The sequence below is a fragment of the Phalacrocorax carbo genome, chromosome 7 (genome assembly GCF_963921805.1).
Source record: "Phalacrocorax carbo chromosome 7, bPhaCar2.1, whole genome shotgun sequence".
Taxonomy (NCBI): domain Eukaryota; kingdom Metazoa; phylum Chordata; class Aves; order Suliformes; family Phalacrocoracidae; genus Phalacrocorax; species Phalacrocorax carbo.
Genome location: NC_087519.1, coordinates 51,495,467 through 51,507,792, shown reverse-complemented (window position 1 = coordinate 51,507,792; position 12,326 = coordinate 51,495,467). Strand labels below are relative to the sequence as shown.

The following is a 12,326-nucleotide window of genomic DNA, read 5'->3' as shown; positions in this document are numbered from 1 at the left end:
TTCTTTTTTTCTGCAGATGTACAACATTCCCAACTTGAGTTTTCACCTTGCAGAGGTCAGGGAAACAAAACAGGAGTTCCTGAAGAAATGCTGGACCAAAGCCAGGGTGGTTGTTTTCGAGGCTGGAAGCTTTGCCGGTGCGTCTGCGAGGGTGACCTGCTCTTACTTCATTGCTGCCAAATGGTGACAGCATTTACTGGTGTGGAATAGTGGGGTGGTACCTGCACTGCTGCTGCTCCTCTCCTTCAGGATAGACAGTGGAGCTCATGTTCTCTGTTCTGATCTATAAACACAATTTGGTAGATTATTTATATGTTTGAAATCAGTTTTAGCCAAAGTCCTAGTTCTGTTTTTCATTCCTATTTGCCTTCCTTTCACATTCTTTCTTCTGATCTGTTACCCATTTTCGTCCCCTGCTCTCAAATTTATTAATGGTCATACCAGCATTACTTTTGAAATACCCTAACGGGGGCATTTGCCATTTTGTCTAGCAGCGTCCTATGACAGTCACACAATATAAAGCTTTCCTGCTGAAAAAGAGCTGGGGAAAAAAGCTTTAAAGTCCTTATAAGCCTGTTTCGAAGTCAGCAGGAGTCATACCCCTGCTTGCCTTAAATTGATGCATTAAAAACAGGCAACCCATGGAGCATTTTCTTCCAGTCATGTTTTCTTAGATTTAGTAAGAAGTCTGTCTGTGCGGGGCTTGGCAAGGCCAGGGCAGTGCCTCCCACGGCTGGGTGCAGCCGGGCACATCATCCCGCGCCGGGTGCCGCTGCGGGAGGATGCTCAGCGAGGACCCGCTGAAGGGCTTGCTGCCATCTGTGCCGCGCTTCCACAGGCACTGAGCTGCCACCCGAGGGCTGACAAAGCGCCTGGCGCAAAATCCTCCACAGCACCTTCGGATGGCGTTGGGTGGGTACGTGCGGCGCCTTAATCCAAGCGTTAATCTGCGATGGATACGGCACACTTCTTTTGCAGCACTACAGAGCTGTTGGGTATGAGACATCCACGTGGGGCTGGCTGGCAGGTCAAAACTTGTGGGCGAGACAAGCTTGGAGGCTGAGCCCTGTGCCAAGCGCATCGCTGGTTGCACTGCGTGCCTCCACGGTGCTGGAGCTGCAGCCCCCTGTTCCCGTTGCAGTGCCCTGTTCACCTCCTACCCTCAGCTGCGGGACCGGAGCAGCAGCGGGTGCGTGGTGGGGCGGTGACCCAGGTGTCCCTCCGTCCCACGGCCAGGCAGCCCCCACAGCCTCGTGCCTCCGCACCCAGAAATCCCACCCTTCCCCTGCAGCCCTCCTGGCTGGGCGCTGCTCCTTGCCTCGCACTTAGAAAACTCTTTGGAGCTGGGCCACGTTTTATTTTGGTCATCCCCAGGGGAGGCACACATTTTCTCCTTGCTCTTAATTCCATTTTTTTCTGGCACTAATCCAATGGGATGTATTCCTTTCATAAATGTTGTTTAAATAGTTGGCAGCACATCATTAATATAACACTAAGCTTTACCGCTAACGTAAATTTAATTTTCACAATTATTTTCTACTGCACTTTAAAGTGTTTAACAACTGTTCAGCAGGAGGATGGGCAAAAGAAAACAAAGAAGAAACCCTGTAATAGCTCCTTTAAAACTTATTTCAACTATAGCTTCTGTAAAAACAACTCTTTCTGGCTTTGTAAAAGCAAGGGAACATTAACTGTTTCCATCACAACCACTTGTTCTTTTCTGAGGCAGAATCGCTACAAACCACAGCAGTTCCCATCGTAAGACAGTCTAGGGGTGTAGGAGAGGCAGAGTTTGTTAAAGGAGCGAATATATTTTATTTTAAGAGCTGTAAAACAGCAGGAATAACTGGTGTTATCGACAACTACTCCCACAAACCCCGTGCCAGTATCAGGACAGGTGCAGTACAATCAGTGCCATCGAGATGTGGGATTCAGAGTATGTGGAGGAATAAAGGGGATTTTTACTGCTAACCTAGTAATTCCATTACAACCGAATTTTAGGATGAGGTTTTAAATTAAAATATACTAGTTCATGCTACAGCCAGCAGAGGGAGCATTTAAAACGAAGACTGTTTTGAAAAGGTCTGACACATTTCTAAAAACACACCATGAAACCGAAAGCCTTATTACGGGAATCGCACCAAAACATTTGTGGCCGCCCAGCCCTTGACTTGTGAATGCATGCATGGACAAGGCATAAAACTCATGCTAATGGGAAATTACTCAGATTTCTTGCAAAAAAAACACCCCTCAGAACCATTGCTCAGCATGAATCGCTTTCAGTCCTTGGCACGCCGTAAGGATTTTATTTTTGAGGTGATCTAGCTGCTATTAGTTTAGATTTTGCAATCTGGTTGGGGTGTGTGCAGTTATTCAGGTCTCGCTGTAGGTGCCTGTGCATGTTTCTGGTCCGCAGATCGGAAAGGCTGAGGGGGCATGCCTGGGGGAAGTCTGCCTCGCAGCGCCGAGGGCACGGCTACGTGCTCGTGGAGGGCTCGGTTTTCAGGACTGTCTCGGTTGCCTTTGTATACATCTGGCTTTGTCAGCGAGGGATGCGTGGAGGCATAGCAGCATCTCCAAAATTCAATGGAGAGCTGTGCGTGCCCTGAAAATGGTTGTATTTCAACCCCCAGGGGTAGGACCTGGAGAAGCAGGGCTATTTCTGCCCTCGTGCTGTGGCATTTCTGCTCTTTTAATGGTGCATAAGGCAACTCATTTTAAGAAAAAAGTTATTTTTATTTTTCTTTACTGGCCTTGTACACCCTGCGGCTGATGCTGGGAGGAGGAGAGGACCTTTCCGAGAGCCCCATGGCAAAGCAGCCCTGACACTCCGCTCCGGGGCCTGTGAGAGCCAGCGTTACTTGGCAAAGCCAGCAGCTGGGCTTTGGGTTATTTTGGCGATCAGATGAATTACCTTTGATGTTTTCACCATCCAGCCGCATGCACACACTCCACGCCGCGTTAGCTGCCATCACATCATCTGCTCCAGCGCTTTCATCCCTGCGATGCAAACGTGCTGTGGGTTATGAAACACTGCAAAGTAAGAACAGCTCGGCAAAGCAGCAGCATTATCCACTTCTGAGGGGTTTTTCCCTCATCCCAAAAAAGCCTGCAAAGGCAGGAGTCAGAAATGCCACCTCACCTCCCTGGCGCAGCCGGAGAGGCCGGCTGTGAGGAGTCGGGGGCTGCGCCTTTTGCATTCCCATTTTGCATTGCCATTTTATCTGCAGAAGTGGAACAGAGCTTACCTGCCTTTCAAAATATACCATTACATCTCAAATCCTGCTTTTGATTGTCTGTGTGGACGGTCAAGGGAGGGAGGGAGGCTGCTATTTGTTATTTTACAGCCACTGCAATGCTTTGGGGAGGCAACAGTCTAAGCCTGTCTTTCAGCACAAAGAACCAGCTTCTGAGTTCAGGTGCTGTACGACCGGTCCAGATTCCGGGTGATTAATCAGAGAGCACATCGTGGATTTGTATTTGATGTTAACCCCCCAAGCGGTTAGCATGCAGACGGGGTGTTTTGTATGTAAGGACTCTCTTTGGGCGCAGTCATAGGCTTCACTGGGTGTTTTCCAGCCCCACAGTAGAGTTATGAAAATCAAAGACAGGGGCTACAAACGTGAAAATGGCCTACGCGATCGCATCACTTACCAGGAGCAATACGGTGAAGCTGGTGAAACAGGAGCTTTTAGCCTGAGCCAATGCATGTTTTTTAAGCACACTCTAAGGAACTGCTTATTATAAATTATATTCCTCTATATATCTATACACATCATCTATACATTGCAGTAGTTTCCAAGGGAGTGTCTGAGTTTAAGCAAGCTCTGAAAAGGTCTGCTGACCTGTCACCCTGAGGCAGACGCACATGCTTACTTACATCAGCCACCCATCCCACCTCTTTCAGCCTTTATTTCAAAACATAAATCCCAATTTTAACTTGCTTCTCAGCATCACTTTGAAACGCCACTTCAACCTGAGTAGAGATTATTCTTACCGTGGCACCTCTCCTGCACCTGCCCAAACAGCATCTCCTGAGCTGTGCAAAGTCGTTTGCCGTTTGCATATTAACCCGGCAAAGCCCACACAGCTGAGTGTTCTTCCTCCTAAAACTTTCTCAACAGACTTGTTTACTAAACCTGTGATGAGTTAAGGGCAGCAGGGTTAACTCAGCACCTCTTTGTCTTTGGTGAAGGGAATCACCAAACTTTACTTGCAGGTCTCCAAGCAGCTCAGCTTGACCCAACCTCAGCTTCCAGAGCTGGAGTGGGGAGCAAAGCCAACTCTCTTTCAACTCCCAAATCAGAAATCATTAAAAGCTAATATGTGCCAGGATCCATAACGAAATGTTGCAGTCACTTATTTTCCAGATGAAAAACAAGTTAAAGCGGAAGGTGCTTTTCCTGTTAATATCTCGTCCAGTCCCTAAATAACATCCCAGGAGCCAGGGGATCTTTACTGCGTGGGAAGAGGAGCATTTGACGGGGGAGAGGAAAGTTTAAAAAGCAACAAAACCAGTAAGGGTTGGAGATCAGCTGGGCTAAGCTGTCATGCCTCCACTAGCCCTGGGAGCAGCAGCTCTCCCATGGGCAGAGCCAACCCTTGGCGGGGCAGGGGAGGCTGTTGACTGCCAGGCAGAGCTGTGGGGAATTCCACTGCTTCTGTCACTTCTCCGTCCTCTCCTGAACAGTGCCTGGGTTCGCGCCAGCTTGTCATAAAAGGGTGAAACAAAACAATGAGGGCGCTTAATCATTTCGGCTTGCAGGAAGAGATTGTGAATTTAATCAAAACAGCTAGATTGTAGCCTGGGGAGCCCCTCTTCTGCTCCCGGCCCCGGAGCTGGAGCAGCCAAAGGCTGGGATTCACGACTAGCTCGGCGCTCAGCTGCATGCGTTTCACTTAAACCACACGACTTCGATAGCCTGCCTGTGCAAGGCATTGCACGATCCACCAGCTCCGCAGGGTGCCAGCAGTGTTCGTTCAGGTAAGGATTTTAGTGCGTAAACACACCGTCACGAGCTGGCACTTGCGCTAACTGGGCAGGTTTGCTATTTTCTTCCTTGACAATGTTCCTGCAACACCCGAGCTGCTGCAGGCTTGGGAGCATGGAGAGTCCTCTGGAAATACTATACTCCTCGCAGCAGCTGAGGACACGTAGCTATTTGGTAAGGAGGAAACTAGATGACTGACATATTGGCATTTTAGGACCTTAACTACAGTCTTTCTGCAGCCAACTGAGAGACAGATGTTGTCCTAAGGAGCTCTGGGCCCGTGGTTGATGGAGAGGGAGCCCCGAGACCCCAGCCCCGGGTTGCCGCTGCCCCAGCCATAAGGGTCTGTGAGCACCCAGCGTCTCTTCAGCTTTGTCGCAGAGAGGTTTGAATAGGGATACAACTAACTCAGACGATAAAACTTGTGCTCGCTTATTTATAGTTGCTTCATCTAATGAGGGAGTTGCTTCATCTAATGAAGCAGTTGCTTCATCTAATGAAGGAGCCTCTGACACCAGGGCAAGGAGAGCAGCTGGAACAAACCGAGCGGGTATAAATGGGATTTTACTGTACTCTTGAATAGGCAAACTGCAGCGCAGGTAGGTAAGGTCACAACTTTCAGACCTGGTGCTTTCCGCAAGATCAATAAATTAAACAGACAAGGAAAGAGGAACACCGGGAGTGCCGACCCTTATCTGCTCCGCCCCACCACTCAGCTTGTTTCCCGGTCTCTGAAATGTTTGAAAAGAAAGGAGCCAGTGTGGTTTCAGTAAAGAGTGCTTCAAATATTAAACGAGCCTGCTGCTCATAACTAATAAGCAAGGCGGCTGGCCAAAACGCCCTGCCTGTTTTCTGACTCAGCCTGAGCTGCCGTGCCCTTCTGGAGTCACTGTAAACACAGGGTCAGCATCACTCTTACGAAGCCATTAAAAAGAAATCTTGGGAAATGTTAGGAACTAGTGCAAATCAGGGTTAGTTGTGCTCTTCAGCAAAACCTTGCCAGTGGCATCCAGATCTCACCAGCCAAACCCAAAATCGCTTGCAATTAAGGAAGAGAGTGCTTCTAAGTGCTTTGAAGTATCCTGGGTATCTGAAGTTTCATTTAGCCTGAGCGTAGCGAGTTTCATTTACGTTTTCTCTCTCATCCATCTTGCACAATAATCATTAAGCGAAATGAGTCCAGCTGGGCAAAGTTGCCTGGTTTTATACTCTTTTACAACCCTTATCAGGACTAATAAGAGGAGGTAAAATGTTGCAATCAAACAACCCACAGACAGAGATACCACCACTCCTGACATTACCATTCTTAAAAGCACTCTTCTTCCTCTTTATGCCTGCAAGTTCAGCTTTTTTTTTTATTATTGTTGGGATTTAATGCATCAGGGATTTAGCACGTTTGCATGCAGCACAGCTTGCAGGGCTGGAAATGCAGGCCCTGGCTAATTAAAAGGTCACCTTTTTCCAGCCTGATCTGTTTTACCCCTGCAAAAGTGCCAGCCGATCTGTCTTTCACCACCTAACTGGAGATGCAGATGTGTCACCTCAGAGCTTGACTTCTCCGGATCTGTCTGTCTTTCTTACCCTTTTAGTGCTCCTGCACGCACCTCTTCAGGCTTCAGGCATTTCTTTTTCTGTGGAAAAACCTTCTGGGGGCAGCCACAGGCAGAGAGAGAACGTTTAAACTGAGGTTGACAGGGATTTCGGTGAGGTCTTTGCAATAAAGAGGCAGCAAGTCTCTGTTGCAATGGTGTGTTTCTACCAGAGGTTAATAGATGTCTTTTTAAAGGGTTTTGTGAGCAATTCATACAACTATAATATATATTCTCACCATAAAGAAGGCCATAAAGCTCAGTGGTTTTAGAGGCACTAGCATTAGGCGTTCTTGGGTTCTCAGACTCACTGATAAGGCAAGTAACCCGAGTTTGCATAAATAATAACATTTCAGGCTTTTTAATATTTTTTTTTCCCAAAAAAATATTTTCGCAGGGAAACAACCACAGGGATTTGAGTGCTGCGTTCAGCAGCGGTGCCTTTCCTGGCTTTCCAACTCACTGCAACTACGTTCTGTGTAAGAATTTTGCTTTTCTTTGATCATGTATTTTAATTTACCTAAGTTTGCTCCTCGGAGGCTATCGCAAGCGCGGCCTGTAGGTAGGAAGGATCTGCCCAGATCACCATGACCACAGCTTCCCCCTCTGTACTTTCCATCACAATTGAAGACAGCTTTGTTTATACACAACAATTTCCACGATGCACCAAGCCAAGCTCTTGTTTATCTGAAAACATTATCTGATAAGATTGTCTAGGTATACATAAACATTTTGAAGCTTGAATAATATTTGTTTAACTCAGTTAAAGTTCAGACCATATTCATCAAAAAAAGGCAGGTGAGGTTTTGCAGTATAGTGACATCTTCCTTTTCTTTCCTTATGCGACTAGGCATGCGACTTGCTCGTTCCAATTAATGCAGTCTTTTGAGAAAAATAAAATCCGCATATGAAATCTAATAGCACAGGTAGATCTGCAGGGATTAACAATATGAAGGAGAACATTGTCAAGCATATAATGATATTTTGTGGTATGTTTGCTACAGCTAATGCTTTTAATTGCATTTTCCAGTTTAATTCTAGTAGCCAAAGGCTCAACGCACAAGGCAAATAAAGGACAGGTTAATTGGCATGCCCAAGTGCCGCTTTTCAACACAAATCAGGCAGACAGCAAATATGAGTTGAGCAAGGAGATCACCGTGTTGCAGTTTAATTCACTCAAGATTTTGCCAAAATTAATTTTACGCTGCAGAATGGAAAAAATAGGCCTGGGAAACGCATTCAAAGTGTCAGGAGGGACTGGAGCCACGGTATCGCCCTTCCACATTACCATTTCACACGAGTGTGAGAAAGCTTGTAGGCAGACTGATGGGGAGGAATAGGATCAGATAGAGCCGTCTCGCTGGGTGCAATTCTCCATTCCCTGCGTTTGTCAGAAGATGCATTACTAGAAGATTCTTCCGTGATTAGAGGTGCAATTAGTAAAAGGCTTCTGAAACACAAAGACCTTCCTCCCAACCCGACAGCAGCAACAGGTTCTATTATTCATGCCCGGCTGGGTTTTTTTAAGGCACCAGCCCTGCCAGTACGTGCAGGGGTGAACTCTCACGCTATTTCAGTTGGTGCTGCACGGCAGTTCGTGTGTACACAGGGAGCTAGCTGCAAGGGAACGATTTTGTCTGTAAGCCCTCTAGGGCTAATATTATCTTTATGGCTTAGACACACAATTACATTACCAGAGCTTTGTTTTTAAGTCCATCAGAGCTGCAAGGTGAAATAAGTAAAAAGGTAGGTAGTTTTCCTGGAGTTTTAAGCCAAGGTGGTCTTTCTCCTGTTTGACCTACAAGTCCAGCCAGAGTAAATAACTTTGGGGCTGCTAACATTCATTAAGCACAGTAATTTGCTCATCTGCCTGAGTCCTGTGCGCTTTTTGTTTGAAGATTGAGTAAATAGGTATTCCCACTTATCCACACCGCAGAGCTTGCACAGTTTCTTTGGAGAAAGGCTGATTCTCCAGGGCTGTGCATGGCAGCAGCTGAAACACAGCTGGGCAGATTCCCTTGCTAGTGTTTTCTGGAATATTTCTATTAACTTTGAGTTTTGCCCCTTTATGCCAGTAGGCACTTGGTTCTACTGCATGTGCATTATGTTCTGAGTTCCCAAAATCTGCCAGCTCTTCACCACTTTCTTTTTTAAGCATTTTCCTTAACAATAAAGAAAACAGGTCTGTTTTTGGCTTCTCCACAGACTATTTGGCCGTGTAACCTAACAAAACACTACAGTGATGCTGTCAATCACATCCAGTTTTGGAGAGCCACACTGCATTGAGTACAGTATTTCCAGGCTGTAAGCCATAAAATAAGCCTGTTCCTGCTGCAGTTCATGTGGCTTTTGCTATGAACTGGAATGAGGGCAGGACCGCATCCAATGCGCGGTCCCAAAGACACTCGCACATATTTCAAACCCAACCAAAACATTTGAGGAAAGTCCAGTTCAGAGAAAACTGCCAAAACAACAACAACAAAAATCAATTCTCTGGGTATGTGGAGTTGTTTTTAATTCCTGTTTTGCTCCGTGGCCTGGCCCAGGGCAAGGACAGGTGAGTGCTGGTTCAAGGGAAACAGCAGGACAAGCAGCTGAGTGACCAGACAGTCCCTTTCCAGCATCCACAAGCCATCAGTTTGCCTTTGCTTTCGTGTAAGGTTGCACCCTAACATCGCAGTGCTTGTTCCAATAGACCCCTCATTGCGTTACTGAGGAGCAGCTCCTCAAGGGCGTGACATTTCTCCCTGGCTTGTTGATGATCCCCTTAGCTGGGTGAGTCTCCAAGCATATATCATGCCTCTGCGTCAGCGCTGCGATTTCTCAGGGACCGCCTGGGTAGCTGGGGCTCGGTGCGATTCCCTGCCGACGTCTCGAGGGCAGAGGTCTGTAAGCATCTTTACACACCGGTACGTTTAGCTTACAATCTTCAGTTCACATCAGTGTTACCGTGAGCGCTTCTTTACAGTCAAAAAGGTGGCGTTATAAGGGGTGAAGGCCAGATGTTCCCTGTTTATGTAGTATCAGTGATTTCATAACACTTAGCTTGCAAGTCATGACTAAATTATTTCAGCTGCCAACAGCACAGCCCAGGCATCAAGCTGTGTTCCCTCCGCTCGGTGCACTCACAACTCTGAACTGAGTCCCAGGAATGTTAAATTACCATGGTTAGGAAGAAATACTTCAGAAATATATATTTTGCCTTTCGAAACCTGGATTTCACAAATAGATAACGCATACTTTAAAAATGCTCCTTGGGGCACAAAAGTTCAGTCTCTGGAAGCATTCAGCTCCGTGCTGAAGGAGTGAAGCGTGATGCTGACCACCGGCTGACCTTTCTGCTGATGCTGCCCGTGTCAGGATAAAGCACGGATCCTTCTGCAGCTACACAGGTTTGGCAGCGTTAATAGCGTTAGATTAATTCATAGTGTCTTAAGCTGAGCACAACCCAAGGCCTTTTTATTTACTTGAGCTAATTCTTCCTGCACCTGACATTTCTGCTTAGAAGATATATCTTGTATCAGATCACCCAACACTTAAACCCTGCTCACTTTCTCTTACCTTTACAAGACTTTTGCACTCTGCAGGAGCTGCTGAGACTCCACCAAAGAGCGGAAATTAGGTGAGGAGCTTTGGAAGCCAGGTTGGACATTATGACTTCTACCTACACGAACCTGAGAAAAAGATGAATGCAATAGGTTTAGCAAGAACTGCAAAGTCTGCAGGTCAGCATAAATGCACATTAAACAGACATATCCTGCTCCAGGCTATCAGAAATAGCAAAGGAACCTGCTGGGGATTTTGGAGAGCTATGTACTTATCAAGTAGTGAACAGCATTTTCTTGAAAAATATATTGTCTATGTTAAGAAACTTTAATACTGGGTATCTTATACGCAAAACAGTAACTGGTCCAACTACAGCAGTACTCTATCCGGGGCTGAATGTCCTCCAGAGTATTTAAAGCGCAATAAACAACATCTTGCTAAATGCAGCAAAACCCGGGATTACTGTATGCTGGTAGGAATTACACAGACCGTGTGCAGGTATTCAGATATATGTATATTTAGATAGTCGTGTGCATTCACTCATACACCTCTGTATCTATGCAGACACAGAGATCTGAAGCGTGGAGCGGCACCTTGTGCAAGGATTATTTGATTAGTAAAGTTTTTAAGTAATCTGTTTCTCATGACATCCCTTCCCTGTGGAAAAAAATAACCAAACAAAAAAAAACCAAAAAAAACCCACCACAACCCCAAAACCCCCAGAGGTTTGTCAAGGCATCAATAATTCAGTCTTAAAAGTGAATTCTCACAAAGTGCTCTTCAGGCATGAATTCTTCATGATCCACCTGTGGGGGAGAGGGGTGCTGTGATTTCTTCCACCTGATGGTCCCCTTAAGACAGGGACACGCTGTGGTAAAAAAGCTGAATGATTTGGCTAAAGTCAGAGAAGAAATCCGACACAGAGCCCAGCGTAGCTCTCAGGAGCTCTGGGCTGGCGGGTCTCTCCCTGGACCACACGTCTCCACCAGTCTGATGGCATTTACTGTCTGCAGCAACAACACATTGTAGAAATAGGTGAATAATCAAGCATTGATTAATACATGTATACTTGTTAAAGAAGCAAAAGTTTCCAGCCCCAAAAACTGTAATAAGAAGTTCAGAGCTCAGAAAAACCCCAAAGCAATGGAAGGGAACACCAGATGTTTTCTCTTCGGACCTTTGGGGACCTGGCAGCCTGGCGCTCTGGGGAGGATGCAGCCGTCCAGCCTTCAGCCAGATCTAGCCAGAGAATCATAAGCTCAGAGGAAATTTTTTGTCTCTCTCCATGCACTCCATCATGAGCAGCGGCAAGAGCTGTCGGACTCTGGAGGCTCGCCTCATATAACAAGTTACACCTGGACTGGCTCTAAGGAGGGGAGCGGACAGGACCAATAACTCACAGGCTTCTTTCTAGCGGGATGCAGGCAAGCAGCAGCAGCTTAAATGTCAGATGGAAGACACAGCTCCCACTCATTCTACACTTGCAAGTCATTGAACCTCTTTGTTCACGTACAAGTCTCCAGATATAAAACTTACGTGGCCGTGAGGATGAGACACAGCCTAAATCAGACAGACAGCAAGCCAGGCTAACGAATGAGGAATGCAATTTACCCTTCAACCTTGCCTCAGGAACATCTATAAAATTCTGGAGATTTCTTGTATTGTGTTTTAAGAACCATACTCCGGAGCCCATGGCAGTCAGCTGGCTGGCAATATTACCTCTCGCTGTCTGAAGCAGAGACTTTCAAAAGAAGGAAAGAGGTCATTAAACCTATTCTGATGTGCATCAGGTTCTTCTCTGAGTAAGGTAAGGCTGCCTCCATGAATTCACTGCCTCTAACCACCAAAAAGATTCAGTGTTGAAGAAAACTGATTCACTTATACAAAGAAACTGAAAATCCAAGGCAACTTGTTGGGCGGTTGCACCAAATTCTCCCAGCTCTTTTCCTTGTGGCAGATTTGGGGTTAAAATTCCCAAAGGCAACAGAATCGCCCTGATTCCTGCAACACTCTGCGTTGCTCTTGTTCTTTCTACAACGCTCTTTGTGATGATGGAGACCAGAGACCGGCATCAGGGACACGCTTAGCAGAGATGGAGCGTTGCTAATCTACACCGGGACCTGAATCTGGGCTTGCACCAACGCTGGTCCTGTTTTAACAGGAGCCTGTTCCTACGTAGCCCACAGCAGAGGCGGGAAAG

At 46.5% G+C, this 12,326-nt stretch overlaps 1 long non-coding RNA gene across 2 annotated transcripts; it reads right to left on the bottom strand.

Annotated features, from left to right (window-relative positions):
• Positions 1–7,233: 7,233 nt before the first annotated feature.
• LOC135314410 (uncharacterized) lies at positions 7,234–10,949 on the bottom strand. Of its 2 annotated transcripts, XR_010373919.1 has the most exons (4): positions 10,897–10,949; positions 10,142–10,254; positions 7,869–7,961; positions 7,234–7,512 (listed from the first exon to the last, which is right to left on the bottom strand). It is a non-coding gene; the product is annotated as an uncharacterized LOC135314410 (long non-coding RNA). The 2 variants fall into 2 exon arrangements; XR_010373918.1 differs by lacking the exon at positions 7,234–7,512 and having other exon boundaries at positions 7,716–7,961.
• Between the last annotated feature and the right edge of the window lie 1,377 nt (positions 10,950–12,326).